Source organism: Equus asinus, chromosome 18 (assembly GCF_041296235.1).
Source record: "Equus asinus isolate D_3611 breed Donkey chromosome 18, EquAss-T2T_v2, whole genome shotgun sequence".
Classification (NCBI taxonomy): domain Eukaryota; kingdom Metazoa; phylum Chordata; class Mammalia; order Perissodactyla; family Equidae; genus Equus; species Equus asinus.
The window spans coordinates 37623304-37638423 of NC_091807.1; the positions used below are offsets into that span (position 1 = coordinate 37623304).

Consider the following 15120-nt stretch of genomic DNA (forward strand, 5'->3'; position numbering starts at 1 on the left):
TGGGATTGCTGGATCATACTGTAGTTTTATTTGTAATTTTTTGAGGAACCTTCATACTATTTTCGATCGTGGCTGCACCATTTTGCATTCCCAGGAACAGTGCCCCAGGGTCCTGATTTCTCCACATCTTCACCCGCATTCGTTATTTTCTGTTTTTTTATTTTTTTTGTCAGTAGCCATCCTAGCAGGTGTGAGATGGTATCTTACTGTGGTTTTGATTTGCATTTGTCTAAGGATTAACGATGCAGAGCATCTTTTCATGTGTTTGTTGGTCATTTATATGTCTCCTTTGGAGAGAGGTCTATTCAAGTTCTTTGTCCATTTTTTAGCCAAGTTATTTGTTTTTTGTTCTTGTTGAGTTGTAGGAGTTCTCTATATATTCTGCAAATTAACCCCTTATAGATATTTGATTTGCAAATATGTCCTCCGCTCTGCAGGCTGTGTTTTCATTCTGTGGATTTCACGTCACAGGCTTACCTTTAATGGCTTTAGTGAGGTTTATTGGCAAACAATAAATGAAGCACATACAAAGTGCACACTCTGGTAAGTCCTGACCTACGACGTTTGGATGTAAAGATTATTTTGGTGGTGGGACACATCACCCCTACCCTCGAGAGACCAAAGGCAGAACTCTTTATTACTCATGGCTGCCGCATGGGGGGCTGCTCCCGGGGACAGGGTAACAGCCAGCTGGAGCTGTAGGGGCAGCTTCTGTGGGCAAGTGGGATGGGGTTAGCTGGGTCCCGAGGGTTCGCTGTGAATTGGCTAACTGAATCACTGTGTCGGCTCAAGGGCGTAGGGGTGGTCCCTAGCCTGGTTTCCAGCTCCCGGGTGACAAGGGCAGGTGCACTGTGGCCCAGGAGTGTGAGAGCCCAGGAAGGGAAGTGGTGTGGACTTAATCAGCTGCTCAAAGAGGGGAACTGACCGGCCTCTAGTCAGGGCCTGAAAACTGGGTCACACAGCAGTATTTCCATACATAAGTATATGTGCAAAATTACACATTAGATATATATTTTTAAATGTATGCATATATAAAACCCTCCCATAGTCAGATAAAGAGCATCTCCACCCCTTCCAGGCTTCCTTGTGCCCTCGTTCCCTCCCCGCCCACGCCTGCCCACCCCCGGGCGAGGTCCCCGTGGAGGGCTTTGCACTCTATAATCTGACACCACTGGCATCGTCGTTATTCTGAGACTGTCCACGTGGTCTCCTGTGTTGACAGCTGGTTTCTCTTTATCACTGAGAAGCGCTCCGCTGCATGGATGCACCCAGTTTTTTTACCTTCAGCTGCTGAAGGAGGTTGGGGCTCTTCCACTTTGAGGCTACTCCAAACGCAGCCTCTGTGAGGACTTGTCCACACGGCTCTGCGTGGACGCAGACTCTCACTTCCCTTGGTAAACACCTAGGAATGGAGTAGCTGGGTCCTAGGGTACCTGTATGTGTAACTTTTGGGGTTTCTTTTTTTACAGTGCAATCTAGGCATGAAATGTGTTTTTATTTTCAAATTATACAGTAGCATTGAACTTGGGGGAGGTGGGCCCTTCTACGAATTTAAACATGCGTCCAGGTTCCTGTGACCCCTCACCCCCACCCCAAGCAGGATGCAGGATGCTCTCATTCCAGAAGCCCCCTCCTGCCGCCCCTTCAGGGTCACACCTTTCCATCGGCAGTCCCCGGCAGCCCCCGACATGCTCCCCATCGTATAATTTTGTCTATTTGAGAATATCATATAAAGCAAATCATACAGCCAGAAGCTTTTCCAACCTGGCTTCTTTCCCTAAGCTTTTTCTGCCCATCCAGGCTGTGGCACACCCCAGCAGCTGCTCCTGTTTATTGCTGGGAGGTGTTCCTTGGTGCGGACAGACCACAGTGTGTCTACTCACCCGCTGAGGGGCATCTGGGTTGTGGGACATACATGTGGACTTTTCATACTGGCTTCTTTCACTTAGTGATATGTATTTAAGATTCCGCTGTGTTTTTTCCTAGCTTGATAGCGCATTTCTTTTTAGCATTGAATAATATTCCACTGTTTCGATGTACCAGAGTTTATTTATTCATTCACCTACTGGAGGATGCGTTGGTTGCTCCCAAGTTTGAGCAATTATGAATAAAGCTGCTCTAAACATTTGTGTGCAGGTTTTTGTGTGGACACGTTTTCAGCTCATTTGGGTAAATACCAAGGTAAATACCGTGGGTGCCGGATCCTATGTTAAGATTACGTTAAGTTTGTAAAAAACACCAAAAACTGTCTTCCAAAGTAGCTGCACATTTTTCATTCCCACCACCAGCGAACGAGAGTTCCTGTTGCTCCACACCCTCGCCAGCTGTGATGCTGGCATTGTCTCAGATTTGGGCCATTTTAATAAGAGTAGAGGGGTATCTCATTGTTGCTTTAATGTTTAACCTTTAAGAAACGGTAGCCCTGTTTCCCAGAGGGGCTGTACCCTTTTGCATCTCCCCAAGCGGTGTGTGAGCGTTGCCCTTGTTCCACATCCTTGCCAGTACTTGGTATGGTTATTCTGTTCCAATTTTAGAAACACAGTCTCCCATGAGCTTTTTCATGTGTCAATAAGAAATAGAGTCCAGGGACAGCTTAGACGGATCCTCTGTTTAGAGTCTCAGCCAGGCAGGAATCTGGGTGTCGGACGGGCTGTGTTCTCATCTGAGGTTTGCCTGCAGGAGGATCATTTCCAAGCCTACCCCGGTTGTGGGAAGAATTCAGTTTCTTGCAAGCATTTGACTGAAGACTTCAGTTTCTCACTGGCTGTTAGCCGGGCCCCCCTTCTGCCCCAGAGGCACCCTCCAGTTCCTGCCACATGGGGTTATCCAAGAGGATCACTTGCGTCCTCAAAGCCAGCAAGGCAGAGAGAGCCAGACTCCAGCCAAACTGATGCTAAAGTCTTATGTGGTTGTAACCTTGCACATCTGGCCGTCTGTGTGGTGGTCGGTTGGTTAGAAGAAGTCCCAGGTCTTCCCACACTCGAGGGTGTGAACTCCAGGACTGGGGAAGGAAGTCATGGGGGCCACTTCTCGAGTGTGTCTACCACAAACGTGAGCGTAGATCAAAGCTCCTATTGAATTTTGGGAAAAGCTGTAATATCAGCATATAACACAAAATATCCGTAAAGCTAAAATAAAGAAATAGAATTGAAAAATGTGAGGGACACAGAAATTATTCTGGGAATAGAAGAAATCTTTTAAAAAATTGATCATGAATACCTCCAGAGAGATTAACCTTATTACATTCACAAAACAAAAACAGAATGATATGAAAGAGAAGCTATCAGAAAATAAGAAAGCACGTATAGAAAGTAGAAATCAAATAGTTGAAATAAAATTTGAATAATTAAATTATAAATAAAGGCAAGAAAACCTCCCAGAAAGTAGAGGCTCACTGTGTTTCTAATTTTTTTCTTCCACATATCTAAAACCCATAAAATAATAAATAGAATATATGTAGTACTTAAAAGTTATGATGGTGAGTTCCAGAAGAAATGAGGCGAGATTAATTTGGGGATTGGCACTGGGTAGGGTAAGGGAGGATTAGCTGCTTCATATTAGATAAAGCTTTTAAATGTGTGATTATATGGCTTTAACTTTTAAAAGATACCTTTGAAAAGAAATAAGGCTATTTTTAGTCAATGATGGTGCCAGGGCTATAAACAAGGAATGAATAACAAATCCAAAGGGATTCACAATATTGCACTATTTTAGCAAATATAATATGATCTAGATTTTGCCCCTCAGCCCTGTGAATTCAGACCCTTGGCCTTTGAGTTGATGCATCTTCAGTAGTAGACTCACATTAATCAACATAACAGAGACTGATGTATAAACCATAACACTAACTTATAATTTATAATGAAGTATGTAATTGCCCTAGGGATAATTTTTTCACTGTGCACAGTCAGCCTTGGAAGCCAAACTATAACCCAAGAATTGTGATGGTAGAGCTGGACTCAGAACAAAGGAGTTAGTTGGGTGAATGGGATGTATGCAATCTTTTAACAGGAGTGTCTTGTGAGGAGTATGGGAATATTCACAGTCCCTGCCCTAAACTGTGCTTTTATGGACCCGGTCAATGCTTGTCCTGCCCCCTCACTCACACACCTAATCAGATTAAGACATTACATCGTGCAGGTCATTGTCAAGTCAAACTTTCCTGGGGGCTATCATGGGATTTTTGCATATTTTTGCCCTGATTAGTTATTTCTGTATTTCATAGTTTCAATTTCAAGGATAATCTTAGTTTCTTTAGTTTCAAGTGCTTGAGAAACTGCTCAACTATATTCCAAAAGAACCAAAATAGTTATCAATAGTGTATCAGCTAAAATAATCTTATTTTGACTATTCATTTATTAGTCAAATTAAAAAGTGATAGTTGAACATAAATTTGTTTAGGCCTGTTTTAATTTGCATACTTCTGTGCCCGTATCTCTGAAATAAGAGTCTTGTTCTCCCTAGTTACCTGATAGTGATGATTGAGTATTTTTTAAAGCACTTCAGCTTCCCAGGAAAAAATCCTGTAAAGGACTGGGAGCTCCATTTCCTATAAAATAAAGAAAAGAAATAAATTACCTTCTTGGCTGCTGTCTCTTCAAATATTGCTTCTGTCCGTTCCTTCTGTCCTCTCCCTCTGAAATGCTAGTCCTTTCACTGTCTCCTCCATATCTTATACCCTCTCTTTTGTCTCTGCTTGCTTCCATCTGGATATTTTCCTCTGGCCTATCTATCTTCCAGTTTATTAATCCTCTCTTCAGCTGTTTCTACCTTGCCATAAACAAATTCATGGTACTCTCAATTTGTCCTTGTATTTTTCAGTTCTAGAATTTTCTATTTTGTTCCAATTTTTAAGACGTTTTCAGTTTTCTGATAAAATTTTAAATCTTGTTTTTATATCCTTGCGCATCACAAACACAATTACTTTAGAGACTGTATCTGATAATTCTTTTATCTAGAGCCCTTTTGTGCCTCTTTCTATTGTCTGCTCTTTTTGCTAGCTCTAATTTATGTCGTCTTGTCTCCTTGTGTTTCTGGTTATCTTTGGTAGAGTGCCAGACATTGTATTTGGGAGAAGATTGCTTAGAAATTATTTGAGGCCTTGGAGGATGTTACCTTTCTCCAGGGATGATTTTGTCTTTATTTCATCCGGGTACCTGGATGGACCCTATACCTGGGATCACCTGAGTACAGCTTCAGTGATTGACATATTTAGGGCCATTTGGGTGACTCGAAGCTGAGCTGTCATCCATGTGAGGGCAGATTTGCTTTCTCTTCCTCCTTGCTCCTGGGGTGTGACCCATTGGGCTTCCAACTCAAAACTTGAGGGAGTTATGAAGACCCTAACCTTGGCAGGCCTGGATTCCTGCTCTCAACCTCCTGGCTCATGAGGTGGCAAAAGTGCTGTGCAGCTTCTCACCTCCTCTTCCTGAAGCAGCAGACAGGGCAGCACTCAATGCTGACCAGACCTCTCCAGACTTCCATCATCTTCTGGATCTTCATCCATACCATTTCACCACCTTGTTAGGGCTCCCATTCCTTTTAACATTATTAAAAGACATTTGATCCAGTTTATAGTTGTTTTCATTGGGATTATTGGTTCAAACTACCTATTCAATCCAAAAAGCCAGAAGTGCAACTCACTTAAAACCCTGAAGAAGAAGCACAAGTTATCGTATGCTCTCTTTTCATTAATGTATTTCTCCAAGTCTTGGCCAAATAATGCTCCATGCTTCAAATATTTATATCTCAGTTTAAGACCCCATAGCCATTCACTGTAATAAACTCAAAGACGAGAGCATTAATTCTAACTCACGTGGCAACAGTGGTTCATTTGTCTTCTTTGCCATCCATCCACTCAAGATGCTTCTCCACAACCCGCATGTCTCCGGACAACAGGAAGTGGGGTTAATAATTCCAACCAAGAAAAACACACAGCCAGACGGGCTGGCTCTGAATGAATAGTTGTGCCTGTAAAGATGAAACATGGCCCAAAGTTTTGAGGGAGGGTTCATAACACAAACATACCCACATACACCTCTGTTGTTGGGATCACACTGGGGGCCTTTGGCTTTCAGTCTGGCACAGTCTTTACGGGGGGTGGAGGTGGGGGTTGAAATGGACGCATCTGCTGATGAGAGATAATCCCCTGTCCACAGCAAGCTTCTCCAGCCAGCCCCCACCTCCCCACCCTCTCTTCTCTCCATCTGCACAAAATTCATGGCTGCCCCATTCATTTGCTTTCAGCTTTGCTTCCTCGAGTCCTTGGAAGAAGAAATTTGTGACGTACAAAGTTAAAGTGAGTCAAAGTTGAGAACTGAGATTGTGGGGGTGGGGTGAAAAGGCTCGGCTGTCAGAATAAATGCTCCTCTGGGGCAATGAGTTGACACTTTAGGATGCGGTTGTTTCTGCGACGTCAGGAGAATCATGTTAGCAGTTGACGGTGTGGTCAGACAAAGCTATGAGAGATGCCACCATTCAACCTGATTTCATTTGAAAGGCTAGAAGGTTTGTGGCCCGAAGAGATGGGGAAAAATGTAAAAAGAATTCAGGATTCCCGTTAAGTTCAAGGATCGTTAGCGTTAGAACCCAAGCAAAATCTAATCAAGTCAGAAGGCGGCATGGGTAGGGGTCACAGAGGTCCGAGAGAAGAGGCAGGATGCATGAGTAAGGCTCTTTCCCAGGGACTCTGGCTAATGACCTGCCCTTGGCTTAAGTTCTAGAATCCATGACCTGGTGACTGCATGGCAGGGCTTAGAGGAAGAGCAGAGCTGCCAGCCACTGGTGAGCTGGGCAAAGGTTAGGGGGCTCGTGGTGGGGGGCAGGCATCTTTGCGCCAGCTACTAGGGGGGATTTGAGCTGTTTTCCCATGTGCTCTGGAATAACTCATTCTTTTTAGAGAGAATTCAGTAAGAATTAAACAGCTTTTTCTTTCCCCTTTTAGTCATCTGTCGGTGTTTTCTGGATACTATGCCTTACACGGCTGAGCTTTACAGAAGGAGCAGGCAAGTTTCCATTTGGAATTTTAACATCACCCTAAAAGCACCAGGATCCCGTGGCAGGATAAAGCTGAAGTGCATTTTGCAAGACTTCAGTCCCTGCAGGGGAGAAACTGGACGGGAAGTCGAGGTTGGATGGAGGGAAGGATGAAAAAAAAAGTGGTGATAGTCTGGGACAGAGGAGATGGTGACTAGGATGCGGGCGGGGGCAGGAGGAATGGAGAGAGGGGAAGGATCTGAGTCTGGAGGAAGAAGGCTTAGGCTCTGAACGTTGATTTGCTGTGGGCGTAACACAGGAGTCAAGGCCGGCGCGAAGCTGCTCCCCTTGAGGCAAGAGGAAGAGGTTTGGGAGGTGAGGAGCCCCCTTCTGGATATGCGGGATCTCCTGGGCGACACCCGGGACCGGACTTGGGCCTCACGGGAGACGGTGGCCCAGGGCTGTGGATTCAGGCTTTCCAGCAGACACGGAAACCCCCATAATCAGGCACAACTCTGTTGTACTTTCGGTTTCCTGGTGACCGCCTATGACAGTGGGGCCCATCGCCTCTGCACTCATCTCGCAGAAAGCTAAGTTTGCCTGCAAAAGAGAGAGAGAAAATGAGAACAGAACCATCTCATGCGTTCAAGCGAGCGTGCCACACCTGATTTCCCTCGCAAGAGCGGAGACGCAACCCAGAGTCCTGCATTCCCCCAAGACATCTTTAAATTTACCCAGGAAACTGTTAAAAGTGCTCTTTGCAATTTCCTTTCCTTATAGAAAAAAGTGTCTGCAGCATATGTGTTTTAATAGCTTATGTTACTACAGTGCTCAAAACTTTAAACCTCTGTTCACTCCTTACCATAAAGAGTCACTTATTCATAAAATAAAAAGTGCTGAGACCCATCGCCCTAGCACTCCCTCCAGAATGCGGGCTTCACGCCGGCAAGGACGTCGTGCATCCAGTTCACTGTCATCCTCCCAGGGCAGGAATGAGGTCTGGTACATAATTTGCAGAATCGGTGAACAGGTGTCGGTTCACAGGTGGTTCCTGCCCTGGCGGCTGCGGTGGAAGCCAGAGGCAATTAGGGGCCGAGCTTTGCGGAGATGAGGTCAGGGAGCGAAGGGTTGCGGGCTGTGATTTTTCCTGAGGAAATGATTCAGGATAATATGCTGGTTCGTGGCTCCCACGGTGACCATCGGCTCAGCAAACCCAGCCACCCTGTGATGAAATCTGGCTGGGGGCCAGGCCAGTGGCATTTCAGGCTGTCCTCCTCCCCTCTGAGGAGGCGCTGCCCTCGCTTCAACCATCTGCTGATCCATCCCAACCACAAGTCAAGGCCCCACCTGTGCTGGGGTCTTGGGATTTCCCCGAGAGCAGACCAGCAGGCTTTCTGGGCTGCAGGAAGTCAGAGGATCAACTCCCTTTGACACGGGGCAGCCAGGCCAGGGGTCAGACCGTCTGGGAGGGCTACAGAAGGAGAAGGGGAGCAGGGGCATCCTCCTGGAGCCAGGCAGAGGACAGGAGAGATGGAGAAGAGAGGCCCTCTGGACAGGCGGGTGGAAAAGCAGGGCAGGAGTGCACAGCTGGAGCTGGCCTCAGTTTCTTTGTGAAATGGGAGGCGGCACTCAAGATCACAAAAAAACTCAGGTTCTTAAAGTTTCTTCTGCCTCCCTGCTGTGCTGACGATGACCCAGTGCCCCCCCCCCCCACCCTCCCTGAATGGTCCTCTGCACAGCCACTCGCCAGGTGCACACACCTGGGGAGGACAGAACGATGGAGCTGCGTGCAAAGGCGCTCCGCCTCCTGGATGAGTCAGGGGGCGCTCAGGCCAGATGACGTCTGCTGGGACCGGGAAAGCGAGACACGGGGGGCGGGCCTTTCCAGAAGGTTCCCTCCACACCCCATTAGCAGGCACCAGACCCCGGCCCCTTCCTTCCGAAAAGTGATCACTGCATTACTCTTCATGCCGATTTTAGATCAGAGCCGAACATCACGGGGTGCTCTCAGAGTAGCCACCCGGGCTTTCTGAGCTCGAATGGGTGGCGCTTTCCCCACACCCTGTGCGGCCGTGCTCCCGCATGGACCCGGCCTCAGATAACGAATCACAGGGGTCGGAAGCACCCTTACGACCCCACACTACAGAGCCGCACAGGGTGGACTCGGCACCGCTCCTGTCCTTGAGCAGCTGGAATCCCACGGAGACAGTTGACGTCATCAGGGAACAACGCCCCAGAGTCCATGATGGGAGCTGGGGCAGGACCGACAGAGGAGGAGGAGCAGACACATGGTGGCCGGGCAACGAAGCTGGAGTAGCGCCTGGTCCGGCTCTCTCCTGTCTCTCTGTCTCTCTGTGTCTCTCCTTCTGTCTCTGTCTCTCTGTCTCTCCCTCTCTTTCTGTCTCTCCCTCTCCCTCCATCTCTGTTTCTCTCTGTCTCTGCCTCACTCTCTGTGTCTCTCTCTTTCTCTCACTTTCTCTCTGTCGATGTCTCTGTTTCTCTCTCTCTCCCTCTCTCTCTGTCTCTGCCTCTCTGTCTCTTTCTCTCTCTCTCTCTGTCTCTGTTTCTCTCCCTCTCTTTCTCTCCCTCTCTCTCTGTCTCTCCCTCTCTCTGTCTCTCTGTGTGTCTCTCTGCATTTACGATGATGACCAGACGACGCTCAGATGGCAAACCAAAACAAGCAACCAAACCACCCAGATGAAGAGCCATGCTGGACATGTTGCCTGAGGGCCAGGGCCCCGTGTGTACCTTCCCTGGCCGGCAAGAGGGCTGCATGGCACCCACCTGTGACCTACTCGGCCTGGCCCTGTGAGGACATGCCTGGCTTCCCCTGGGCGGGCCGCAAGGCTCTGCCCCTGCTTGTTGCTTATTCACTCGTTCCCAGGGTTTGCAGTCGTCTGCAGCACGTAAAGCTCAAAAGCAGAGCCAGGAAAGGGAGCGGAGACAGCAGCAGAGGGAGGGAGTCAGGGCTGCAGGGGACCCGGGGGCCCACACTCCCAGAGGGCCTGCCACCCGCCTGTGAGGAGATGCGGGGACCCAGTGTTCACTCTGTAACAACGAGTTCTTCGGTCAGACACAGCATTTCTGCATGCCCTCGATTGCCTTGTATCAGAGGGGTTTTCCTGGCCTCTCCATGGCCTCAAATCTTGGGGGTCCCTTACCCCTAGGGAGCAGGCCAGCCCTTGGCTTTTGAACCCAGACCCTCATAGAGGGTGGAGGGGCCCGGAGCTGGAGGCTGGGATGATGGAGGCAGGGCCGTGAGGGTCTGCTGGCATCCCTGATGGGGGAACACCGGGCAGGTGGGGCCGTGGAGAGGTGGGCAGGGCTGGGGCCTGGGCCGGGGAGCTGCTCCCTGCCCGGGAAGGTGCCAGGCTGACCTGGGCAGGAGTCGACATGCAGCCTCTTTCAGAGGGAGGGGTCCTGGCCTGCCACCAGGAGATGCTGCAAAGTCACCAGCAAGCCCCTCCCAGGTCCCACGCCCCGAGCCCACAGGGGACCAAGAGGGGGTTAATCTGATTTAGAGAGCGAAGAACTGATATTCTTGCTCTGCAGTGGGGCCCTCTGCTCCCATCACACAGGGTCTGTGTTCTGTTTGATGGACTTAGTGACATCCCAAGTCTTCCACTGACCCCAGAGCCTGAACTTGGCCTCCTTCTCATCAATGACAGGGGACAAAAGACCCCAAAGAGAGCAAATTCCTTACAGATGTGCCAAGCAGAGAAAAAGCCCCTCCTCACAGTCACGCCGGGCTGAAGCACAGGCCGCGCTCCCCGCTGCATGATCAGCTGGCTGGGAGGGCCTTGTTCCACTGAAGGGCATCTGGCAGGAGAGCCCACAGAAGCACCATAGGCAGGGACGGCCACCAGGAGACGCAGTGACAGTGGTCCTGGGTGGACTTCCACTCACAGGTCCTGTTGCGGGAACGTGCACAGCTGTGGACTGGGGTCTTGGGGGGCTGCCTACACCCCTCTTCCCCGATATCACTGACAGCCCCATTTTCCTCCCATGAGCTTGGGGATCATAACAGAGCTCCTGCGTGGCCTGCGTGAGTCCCTGGGGCACGTCACCAGGGCTGTGTCAATATTTGCCATTTTCTGTTGCTTGCGTGTCTTTTACAAACAGCGGACACCTCTGGGGTTCAGGTTTATATGTCAGGGATAAAGGGAAGAGAAGTTAAATCTAGAATGATGTTGCTGCCAGGGGCGTCAGTTTTCCCACTGATGGTGGTTAGAAAGCCAGCGCACCTGAACCAGAAACGCCTGGCAAAGCACGGTTAGGCGAGTGGGGGGGGGCACCCGGGCTTGCGGGGTGTGGGCTCTGGGAGGGCCACGACCAGCCCCTCTGACTCTCTTCCCCATCGAGGGAATCTCCCCCATCTGCGGTCAGTCCCTTTCTCCCTTTCCCCTCGTGGAGCCTCATGCTCAGGTCCCAGCACACGGAGTTCTCCCGCCACCTGAACGGAATTTCATTTTGGCAAAATGCACCAGCTCCAACATTCTCAATTCTTTAAGGTTAAAGTTCTATTAAACTTAAATTAACATTCCCCAAAGAGTGGAAGAGCTTAGCAGTAAGGTTCCATCATTTGTGCAAAAGGCAAAGAAAACATGATCTGATAGTGGGTGCTGGCCCCTCCCTACACTGAACTCATTGCTTTTTAATGCCCCTACCCCACCACTGGGCAGAGTTCCCTCACTTGCCCACTGGGGCAGACACCATTAGTTGCCAACCCCATATCCATTCCCACACATTCTACCTAACGGGGCCTCAATGATGTCCAGACAGATCACATGCCCAGCTAAGAGCACTCGACTTTTCAGGTTCTCTTGGAGCTACAGGTGCCCACATGGCACTTCTGGCAAATGAGACATAAGCAAAAGTCTGCTGAGGCTTCTGGGAAAATTTTACTTCCCTGAAGCAGGTACCACCCTTGCTTCCTCCGTGAACCACAGAAGCAATGCCTGGAGCTGCAGCAGCCATCTTGTGACCACAAAGCACTGCCTGCAGAATGAATGCCAACATTAAGGGTGGTAAAGCAGAGAGATGGAAAGAACAAGGGGCCCTGATGTCATCGTTGGGTAGCTGTCCCAATGTGGGGCCTAGGTTAGTCATTAAAAAGCCCTGGTTAGTAGGAATGCATGTTATTTGCAAGTGAATGCTAGGATGTATCTGACTTTATCTGGGAAACTTTGTAATGTGATCAGAATAGGCATGGGTTAAAGTCAGGGGGCATTTTGGCAGGTCACTGGTGTATTGTTGCCGATAAAGATACAGGAGGCACGTGATGAGGATATTGACGGGACCCCCTGGACCAGAGTCAACTGCTGAGGTCGTGTCGTGAGGTTTCACCTGTCTCCAGAGCCCTGAATAGTGGCTGTCTGCAGTAGGATGTTGCAGAGCTGTGTGGGGTCCCCAATGAGTCGGGCAACATAGAGACAGGATCTCTGCGTCCCTGGACCTTCGCTTCTGTTAGTTTGATTTTCTTGTGTTTACCATAAATTAGGGCTTCTTTTTGATCTAAGCGTCTCCACGCCTGGCCTAGAAGAGCAGGATGGCCAGTGGATGGAGGTGGAGATGGGAGAGAGAGACTCCACTGGAAAACCTTTTCTGACCCTGATGAGATGACCATGTACCAGTGGGGGTGGGAGTAGGGGTGGGGGTGGGGAGGTGTTTCCACATAAAACAGAACTATTTTTATCAAAGAAGCCTTTTGTTTTTCTTCCTGTTTTGCAAGAATGCACACCAAGTGTAGCCGGTGTTGGTATGAACTCAGTCACCCTGAACCCAAATATTGACATTCCAGATGAATGAGTCGTACCCTCAAGTCTGCTGGACCAGTTCAGGTGCCAGCATGTTTACAGGGAAGCATGCCCTGCCCAGGATCGTCCTGGGGCTCCTGGGGGTGGGGGGGTCCCATAAAGCCTTTGGCCCCACTTGCTCGGGGAGCCTCCTGAGAAATCACAGAGCGATTTGGTGCCCATGGCCCTCCCTCTGCAAACACTCGGGCTCCAGCCAGACCCAGCCGGCTGCCTGCCATGAACAGACCAGGTCACCGGTCACACGGTGAAGGGCCTGTCTGCCTCCTTCAGGAAGATCTGCTTCCTGGAGGGCCACCGGGAGAAATCTAGGCCTTGCCACTACTGTGAGGCGGGGCTCTAGGCCTTTAGGGGCACAGGAGGCACCTGTGCTGGATTCCTGCCCTAACCTTCCCACCCTGCACCGCCCCCCAGCATCCCAAACTCAGCAGTGAGGGCATTCTCATCTGCTTATCATCAACAGAATGCTTATTTCTGTTATTCTTGTAGGCGACCTTGATGGCTCATAGCACATTTTTGGGGTGGGAGATGGAGGAGAAAGGCTGGGCCTCACATACACCTTGCTAACAACAGAGAACCAGGCTGACTTATCGCCCCCTGTGGTCCAGGTCAGCCCCACCAGGCTGGACTCCCCGGGAGGTCAGGGCCGTGCTGTGAATTTTATATCTGTGGCTCGAAGCATGGTGCTTACATACAGCTGGTGCTCAATGTTTGTTTCATCAAGATGTTCTTTTCCTAGCTGAAATAAGAACGTGCTTCTGACTTTGAAGAAAAGGGCTCTTTTTTGCTTTTGAAACCCAAAAGGAGACCTGGGGTGCTACAGTAATTTAGGCATCTTGGTTTGGCCTGAGGCTTTCAGATAATTCATATCACAAAGTGCTTGATATTCACACTGGGCCCATTTGGGGCAAAGCACTAAAGAATACACACACACACACACACACACACACACACACGCACATGTCCTAGATAGATTGTATTTTATCAAGACTAAGATCTCATCCACGGTAAGATGGTTCATTATTTTAGGTACCCCTAAGCAAAAACAGCAGCTGCCAAGTAAACTATGATAGCCGTCATTTGGTAGATGTCTCCCCATTTCAGAGATGTTAAAATGTGACCTTGAGTCAATGAAATATAGTAGCAATTTATCTTGACTTGTGATATCGTGTTGCCGAGACCAGATTTATACACATGAAATAAACTTTAAGACCCAGACCATCCATAATGATGGAGCTCTTCACACACTGTCGCGTTTCATCCCCTTCATGGACCCGGGTGTGAGGCTGGTTGCCCAGAAGCCAACTCTGAGATGAGGATTCACGCACATGGCAAGCAAGGGGCGGCTTCTGGCCAGGTCCCAGCCTCGGCCTGAGCCCACAGGGGCAGTGGGGTGTACATGCCTCAGAGCAAGGAAACCAAGCCTCTTATATACCATATATCACATTATGTGGGGAGGTTGGGGCTGCTTGGGGGTGTCTTGGGAAGAGGCATGTGAAAGGATAAATGGGAGTGGGCACAAAGAGTGAAGATCTTTGTATCACCTACTGTGTCCACTCTGATTTCGTGCCCACTGCATCTGTCCACTTCTGAGAGAGGGATGTTGGTCTCCAACCATGATAGTGGATTCATCTATTTTTCCTTGCAGTCCTTTGAATTTTTGTCTCACATATTTTGATGCTCTGTTGTTAGGTGCATATACATTAAGGATTGTCATTTATTCTTGGAGAATTGACCCCTTTATCATTATGTAATGCCCATCTTTTTTTTTTTTTTTAAAGATTTTATTTGTCCTTTTTCTCCCCAAAGCCCCCCAGTACATAGTTGTATATTTTTAGTTGGGGGTCCTACTAGTTGTGGCATGTGAGATGCCACCTCAGCAAGGCCTGATGAGTGGTGCCGTGTCCATGCCCAGGATCTGAACTGGTGAAACCATGGGCCACTGAAGCGGGACACGCGAACTTCACCATTCGGCCATGGGGCCAGCCCTGTAATGCCCTTCTTTACCCCTGATAACTTTCCTTGCTTTGCAGTAAGCTGTCTGAAATTAATGTAGTTAATCCTGCTTTCTTTTTTCTCTTCTTCTTCTTCTTTTTTTTTTTTTTGAAAGATCAGCCCTGAGCTAACATCTGCCACCAATCCTCCTCTTTTTGCTGAGGAAGACTGGCCCTGAGCTAACATCCGTGCCCGTCTTCCTCTACTTTATATGTGGGATGCCTACCACAGCATCACTTGCCAAGCCATATGAGGGTCCACACACAGGATCTGAACAAGCGAACCCTGGGCCACTGAAGCAGAACATGTGAACTTAACCACTGCACCACCCGGCCGG

The 15120-nt window shown here is 49.0% G+C and overlaps 1 long non-coding RNA gene across 1 annotated transcript; it reads right to left on the bottom strand.

Moving 5' to 3' along the window:
- Window positions 1–1477: 1477 nt before the first annotated feature.
- On the bottom strand, window positions 1478–7575 carry LOC123278299 (uncharacterized). Its single transcript, XR_006515632.2, has 4 exons — window positions 5816–7575; window positions 5420–5538; window positions 4469–4549; window positions 1478–3128 (listed from the first exon to the last, which is right to left on the bottom strand). It is a non-coding gene; the product is annotated as an uncharacterized lncRNA (long non-coding RNA).
- Window positions 7576–15120: the final 7545 nt, after the last annotated feature.